A 7,039-nucleotide genomic window follows, 5' to 3' on the forward strand; every position below is an offset into this window, starting at 1 on the left:
CTTTACTTTGTAACTTTTACTCTTCAAATAAAGTAGCTCCCTTTGGGCTATTCTCAGGGTTTTGTGGGATGAAACCAAACAGTGATTTACTTGTACTTTTGGCAATTTTGTATATTATATTCACTGCTCACAATGAGATCTGTTCTACATTGGGAAGACCAAACACAGATAGGGTGATCTCTTTGAGAAACATCTCCATTCAGTCTGAAAGCATGTTCCTGGGTTTCCAGTCACTTCCCATTTTAATTCTCCGTCCCACTCCCACTCTGACCTCTCTGTCCTCGGCCTCCTGCCCTGTTCCAATGAAGCTCAATGGGAGCTCGAGGAACAGGACTTGACAACCTTCCGGACTCAACATTGAGTTCAGCAGTTTCTGTAACAACAGACAGTTGTCAGGATCTGGAACGCTCCACCTGAAAAAGGTGGTTGAACCTGATTCTATCAGTCATTTTAAAAGGGAGTTGACAGGTATTTGAGAATGAGGAACTTACAGGCTTACAAACACCAAGTGGGTGTGTGGGACTAAGCACAACTGCTCTTTCAAAGGGCCAGCACAAGCACAAAGGGTTGAATGGCCTCCTTCTGTGCTGTAAATTTCTATGATTCTCGGAGTTGGCCATTTAGCCCCTCGAGCCTGTTCCACCAGGAAATGAGATCATGGTTGATCTGTGATCTAACTCTATATACCCGACTTTGTCCCATTTCCATTAATACCTTTGGTTAACAAAGATCTATCAATGTCAGATTTAACATTAACATTGATCTCGCATCAACTGCTGTTTGTGGAAGAGAGTTTCAAATTTCTACCACCTTTTGTGTGTAGAAATGTTTCCTAACTTCACTCCTGAAAGGTCTGGCTCTAACCTTTACTCTACGCCTCCTAGTTCGACACTCCAGAACATCCAGCCCATGGGCCAGAATCCAGCCTGTCAATGGTATCCATCGCACCTGACAATGGTTACAGCTCCTTTACCAACATGGCGGAGACACATCACTGCACACGTCCTCCTTTACCAAGATGACAGACAAGCTTCCGTACCTGATATTTTGGCTCCTTTAGTGAGATGGCGGTGCGCGGGCTGAGCTGCTTCTCTGCTGGCGCTTCCCGCCCAAACTCCATATCCAGTGCAGCCTTCCTGGACGTGAGCTCAGGACCCAGGCCAAGCACTGGCTCTGCCTGCGTATGTACTCAGCCTGGGCCTCAGGCTCTTCATCACCATCTAAGGAGGTGCAGGCCCAGCAGCAAGGTGCAGTGGTAACCAGGCCCTGGGAGCAGGCTGCCGGGGTGACCGGGCCCTGGGAGCGGAGCAGAGAGACAGAGGCCGGCAGACATGGAGCGAGAGAGAGAGAGCGGGGGAGGGAGGGAGAGAGGGCGGGGGAGGGAGAGGGAGAGGGGGCGGGGGAGGGAGAGGGAGAGGGAGTGGGGGAGGGAGAGGGAGAGGGAGAGGGAGAGGGAGAGGGGGAGGGAGCGGGGGAGGGAGCGGGGGAGGGAGAGGGGGAGGGAGAGGGGGAGGGAGAGGGGGAGGGGGAGGGAGAGGGGGAGGGAGAGGGGGAGGGAGAGGGGGAGGGAGAGGGGGAGGGAGAGGGGGAGGGAGAGGGAGCGGGGGAGGGAGCGGGGGAGGGAGCGGGGGAGGGAGCGGGGGAGGGAGAGGGAGCGGGGGAGGGAGAGGGAGAGGGAGCGGGGGAGGGAGAGGGAGAGGGGGAGGGAGAGGGAGCGGCAGAGGGAGCGGGAGAGAGAGTGGGAGAGGGAGAGAGAGCGGGAGAGGGAGAGAGAGCGGGAGAGGGAGAGAGAGCGGGAGAGGGAGAGGAAGAGAGAGCGGGAGAGGGAGAGAGAGCGGGAGAGGGAGAGGGAGAGAGAGCGGGAGAGGGAGAGAGAGCGGGAGAGGGAGAGGGAGAGGGAGAGGGAGCGGGAGAGGGAGAGGGAGAGGGAGCGGGAGAGGGAGAGGGAGAGGGAGCGGGAGAGGGAGAGGGAGAGAGAGCGGGAGAGGGAGAGGGAGAGAGAGCGGGAGAGGGAGAGGGAGAGAGAGCGGGAGAGGGAGAGGGAGAGAGAGCGGGAGAGGGAGAGAGAGCGGGAGAGGGAGAGAGAGCGGGAGAGGGAGAGGGAGAGAGAGCGGGAGAGGGAGAGGGAGAGAGAGCGGGAGAGGGAGAGAGAGCGGGAGAGGGAGAGAGCGCGGGAGAGGGAGAGAGCGCGGGAGAGGGAGAGAGCGCGGGAGAGGGAGAGAGCGCGGGAGAGGGAGAGAGCGCGGGAGAGGGAGAGAGCGCGGGAGAGGGAGAGAGCGCGGGAGAGGGAGAGAGCGCGGGAGAGGGAGAGAGCGCGGGAGAGGGAGAGAGCGCGGGAGAGGGAGAGAGCGCGGGAGAGGGAGAGAGCGCGGGAGAGGGAGAGAGCGCGGGAGAGGGAGAGAGCGCGGGAGAGGGAGAGAGCGCGGGAGAGGGAGAGAGCGCGGGAGAGGGAGAGAGCGCGGGAGAGGGAGAGAGCGCGGGAGAGGGAGAGAGCGCGGGAGAGGGAGAGAGCGCGGGAGAGGGAGAGAGCGCGGGAGAGGGAGAGAGCGCGGGAGAGGGAGAGAGCGCGGGAGAGGGAGAGAGAGCGGGAGAGGGAGAGAGAGAGAGCGGGAGAGGGAGAGAGAGAGAGCGGGAGAGGGAGAGAGAGAGAGAGCGGGAGAGGGAGAGAGAGAGAGCGGGAGAGGGAGAGAGAGAGAGCGGGAGAGGGAGAGGGAGAGAGCGGGAGAGGGAGAGAGAGCGGGAGAGGGAGAGAGAGCGGGAGAGGGAGAGAGAGAGAGAGAGCGGGAGAGAGAGAAAGCGCGGGGATATGGGGAAGAGAGAGAGAGCGGTGGGGGGGGGGGAAAGAGAGAGAACGGGGGAGAGCGCGCGGGGGGGGGAGAGAGAGAGAGAGAGCGAGAGAGAGACGCAGTGGTTAGAACTGCAGCCTCACAGCTCCAGGGTCCTGGCTTCGATTCTGGGTACTGCCTTTGCAGAGTTTGCAAGTTCTCCCTGTGACCGCGTGGGTTTTCGCTGGGTGCTCCGGTTTCCGCCCACAGCCAAAGACTTGCAGGTTGATAGGTAAGTTGGCCATTGTAAATTGCCGCTGGTGTAGGTAGGTGGTAGGGAATATGGGGTTACTGTAGGGTTAGTGTCAATGGGTGGTTGTTGCTTGGCACAGACTCGGTGGGCCAAAGGGCCCGTTTCAGTGCTGTATCTCTAAATAAAATAGAGAGAGCAGGAGACAGGGAGAGTGCGAGATCAAGATCTCTCCTCACAAATGGAATCTATCTGGAATTCTCTGCATCGCTACATCAAGTGTGCAGGCAGACAATGTCTGCTACTGCAAGCAAAAACCATGCCAGGTAACTCACTAAATCAGTGTTCAACATAGAGTTGGGAAAGTAAGTTAATACATTAGTTTCCTCATTTAAAGCTTATTGACAAAAATGCACATTATTGTTATTTTGATGAACAGTAAAATAAATTTCTAATACCTTTACCTTTCCGAAAGTTGTTCACCTCCAGCCCCCTATGTAGGACAACATTTAGAATGTTGCCCCTCATGGAAAAAGATTGGACACTCCTGATCTATACTATCAGTTCTAACATCCTGAAAATTTCCAGGTTGTCAGAAGGGATAGAGAGAGGCAATAAATGCTTAATGGCACAGATCTAAAGAGCGTGCAGGGACAGAGGGACCTGGGGGTTTATATGTATAGATCATTGAAGGTGGCAGGACATATTGAGAACAGTTAGCAAATAATATGGGATTTTGGGCTTGATAAATAGAGGTATTGAGTGCAAAAGCAGGGAAGTTAAGGGGAACTTTTATAAAACTCTGGTTCATCCAGTTCTGATCACCACACTTTAGGAAGGATGGGAAGGTCCTTGAGAGGGTGTCGAGGAGATTTACCAGAATGGTTCCAGGGATGAGGGAATTTAGCTACAAGGAGAAGCTGGGATTGTTCTCCTTGGAACGCGGGACTGGGAGCTACTTACTGGGGGTGTGGAGGCCAACACCGGATATTTCTGAAGCCTCCCTGCACATCCGCCAGCTTCATTCCTCCCCTGCACTCGGCGATTTCTCACCCACTGAGGATCTGACACGACTGCTTCCGTCCAGCTCGAGCACCTTCACTGCCTTTGATTCTGTGAGCAACTCGTGCAATAAAACAAAAGCAAAGTCCTGCAGATGCTGGAAATCTGAGAGAAAAGGAGAAAATGCTGGAAATACTCAGCAGGTCTCTGTGAAGAGAGAAACATATTTAATGTTTCAGGCACATCAAACAGCTGGTGCCTGCAGCCTGGAACTCGGAGTGGGAGAGGGAGGAAGAATGAGGAGAAACAATATAGTCCAACACTCACAGCAACCTACAATCCACCGACATTACCGGGATAGGGAGACAGAGTTTAGAAACACTCAGCAACACGACTCCAGTAAAAGATCCCAGGAGGAAAAGGGGGTGCAGTGTGTGTACCTGCCCTGATATCCCCCTCCCCAGGCCTGTCAGTCAAACCCCCCACTCCTCCCAGTCCACAGCTCAGCCTAGCAGCTTCCTGCACCTTGAGCCAGCCCTGCCCAGGTGTGGCCCAGTCCAAGGGGAGTCTTTGTGGAACCAGGGAGTGGGGGAGGGGGGACCTCCTGCCCTGTGCTGTGTCCCAAATGGTTCCTCCCTCCCTCAGGCCCCTTTATAACTGAGCTCAGTTTCCCGCAGCTGCCGCCCCCTCGGTGCAAACACAGGACCGGGAGTTTGTTATTGGGGGTGTTGAGGCCTACACCGGGTGTTTCTGAAGCCTCCCCGCCCACCAGCCGCCACTTACAGGCTGCAGAAGCGACTCACAAGCGTCTCTCCGGCGCCTTCACCCTCTGGCTTCAAACACTGGTCCACAATGCGCCTGCGCACCCGGGACTTAATCTCTGACCTCACAATGTCTGGGTAATTAACAACAGCTCCGGACCAATTGGAAAAGGGGGCGGGGCAGGAGGACAGATTCTGCGCAGTTCCTCCCTCATTTGCTTCTCTTTGAAAGCCCGAGGATGAATCCATCAGCATCCGGGACCTGTCAGCCCGCAGCTCCATTAGTTCCTTTTCATAAAACTGTCTCATTCCCTTTGAAATGTTTCAATTAAACCTGCCTCCACCACACTCTCAGACAGTGCATTCCACACATTAACCACTCGCTGGGTGGAAAAGTTTTTCCTCATGTTATTTTTGTTTCTCTTCCCAATTACTTTAAATCTGTTCCCTCTCGTCCTCGATTCTTTCACCAGTGGGAACAGTTTCTCTCCATCTACTCTCTTTGACCTGATGCCATGAGACATCATGGGGTCCGGAGCCCATGTTGAGGACGTCTTGGGCAACTCCCTCCTGACTGTATAACACTGTGCCGTCACCTCTGCTGGGTCTGTCCTGCTGGTGGGACACCTAGGGATGGTGATGTCAGTATCTGGGACATTGTCTGTAAGGTATGATTCTCTGTCCAGACCCCTCATGATTTTGAATACCTCGACCAAATCACCTCTCAGCCTTCTCTTCAAGGAAAACAGCACACTTTTTCTTGATCGTAATCTCTACCTCTTTTATAATCCAGGGAGCTCTGGATTTATTTGCCTTACGTTTCCACTTCGAGGTAACATATGTTAACTGTGCCCGAACTGTATTTTTTTTGAAGGTTACCCATTGTTCAGCTGTCAGGTTTCCTGGCAACTTTTGAATCTCACTTATTCAGCCAGCTCCATTCTTACGCCATTGAAGTTGTCTTTCCCCCAGTTAATTACTGTTTCTCTGGATTGTTCTTTGTCCTTTTCAATAGTCAGCCTACATCTTATGCCTTCTGGGGCAAAACAATGGCATGGTGATAATGTCACTGAACAAGTAATCCAGTGGCCCAGGCCAATGCCCTGGGGAGACAGGTTCAAATTCCACCACGGCAGCTGGTGGCATTTGAATTCAATTAAATAAGTTCAATTAATTAATAGAAAAAAATCTGGAATTAAGATATCTCGTCGCAGAAATAGTGCCGCGAAACTATCATCGATTGTCGTAAAAACCCATCTGGTTCACTAATGTCCTTACCAGGTCTGGAATACATGTGACTCCAGACCCACAGCAATGTGGTTGGCTCTTAACTGCCCTCTGAAATGGCCTAGCAAGCCACTCAGTTGTTAGGGGCAATTAGGGATGGGCAGCAAAGGCTGGCCTTGCCAGCGATGCCCACATCCCATGAAAGAATAAAAATACAATCTCAGGGAGTGGATGTCAGGGTGGCTGGAAATGAGTAATTATGAGATTGTCTGTTGCCTTCTTTAATCTTGACAAATATATGAATAGGAAGGGAATAGAGGGAATAAAAACAAGAAATGCTGCAACCACTCAGCAGGTCTGGCAGCACCTGTGAAAGGAGAAGCAGAGTGAACATTTCGGGTCAGTGACCCTTCTTCGGAACCTTCTCTTTTCACAGATGCTGCCAGACCTGCTGAGCTGTTCCAGCATTTCTTGTTTTTATTTCAGATTTCCAGCATCCACAGTATTTTGCTTTTATTTTCGGGAATAGAGGGATATGGGCCCCGGAAGTGCAGAAGGTTTTAGTTTAGGCAGGCATCAAGATCGGCGCAGGCTTGGAGGGCTGAATGGCCTGTTCCTGTGCTGTTCTCTGTTGATACAATGATCAATCTCCCCTACTGATACTTGATCCACTTGGACCACCTCATTCTCAAGAACCAGGTCTAGGAATGCCTCCTTTCTCATTAGACGAGCAACATACTGCTGTGTAAAATTTTCCTGAACAACTCGAGGAACACTTGTCCCTCACTGCCCTTTACACTACTACTATCCCACTATATGTTTGAATAATTAAAGTCCCCCATTATAACTACCCTATAATTTTTGCACCTCTCTGTAATTTCCTTGCATTATTTTTCCTCCACGTTCTTCCCACTAGCTGGTGGCCTATAGACAACACTGAGCAATGTAAATGCACCTTTTTTGTTCCTTCGTTCTAGCCAAATTGATTCTGTTCTGGACACCAATGGGACATCCTTTTTCTCCAACACAGCAAT

At 52.5% G+C, this 7,039-nt stretch overlaps 1 protein-coding gene across 1 annotated transcript in view; it reads right to left on the reverse strand.

Annotated features, from left to right (window-relative positions):
* Positions 1–4,859, reverse strand: part of LOC137349390 (zinc finger protein 229-like) — a 69,559-nt gene extending 64,700 nt beyond the window's left edge. Inside the window, exon 1 of the mRNA XM_068014912.1 lies at positions 4,801–4,859. The gene's annotated coding sequence lies outside the window, so the exon portion shown is untranslated. The remainder of the gene's footprint in view (positions 1–4,800) is intronic.
* Between the last annotated feature and the right edge of the window lie 2,180 nt (positions 4,860–7,039).

The sequence above is a fragment of the Heterodontus francisci genome, chromosome 34 (genome assembly GCF_036365525.1).
Source record: "Heterodontus francisci isolate sHetFra1 chromosome 34, sHetFra1.hap1, whole genome shotgun sequence".
In the NCBI taxonomy this organism is placed as follows: Eukaryota; Metazoa; Chordata; class Chondrichthyes; order Heterodontiformes; family Heterodontidae; genus Heterodontus; species Heterodontus francisci.